The sequence below is a fragment of the Cebus imitator genome, unplaced genomic scaffold (genome assembly GCF_001604975.1).
Source record: "Cebus imitator isolate Cc_AM_T3 unplaced genomic scaffold, Cebus_imitator-1.0 Scaffold462, whole genome shotgun sequence".
NCBI lineage: Eukaryota > Metazoa > Chordata > Mammalia > Primates > Cebidae > Cebus > Cebus imitator.
Window position 1 is genome coordinate 469,462 of NW_016107777.1, and position 404 is coordinate 469,865.

Consider the following 404-nt stretch of genomic DNA (forward strand, 5'->3'; position numbering starts at 1 on the left):
GAAGTCCTTGCCTACACCTATGTCCTGAATGGTTTTGCCTAGATTTTCTTCTAGGGTTTTTATGGTGTTAGGTCTTATGTTTAAGTCTTTAATCCGTCTGGAGTTAATTTTAGTGTAAGGTGTCAGGAAGGGGTCCAGTTTCTGCTTTCTGCACATGGCTAGCCATCTTTCCCAATACCATTTATTAAACAGAGAATCCTTTCCCCATTGCTTGTTTTTGTCTGGTTTGTCAAAGATCAGATGGTTGTAGATATGTTGTGTTGCCTCCAGGGCTCTGTTCTGTTCCATTGGTCTATATATCTGTTTTGGTACCAGTACCATGCTCTTTTGATTACTGTAGCCTTGTAGTATAGTTTGAAGTCTGGTGGTGTGATGCCCCCTGCTTTGTTCTTTTTGCTTAGAAT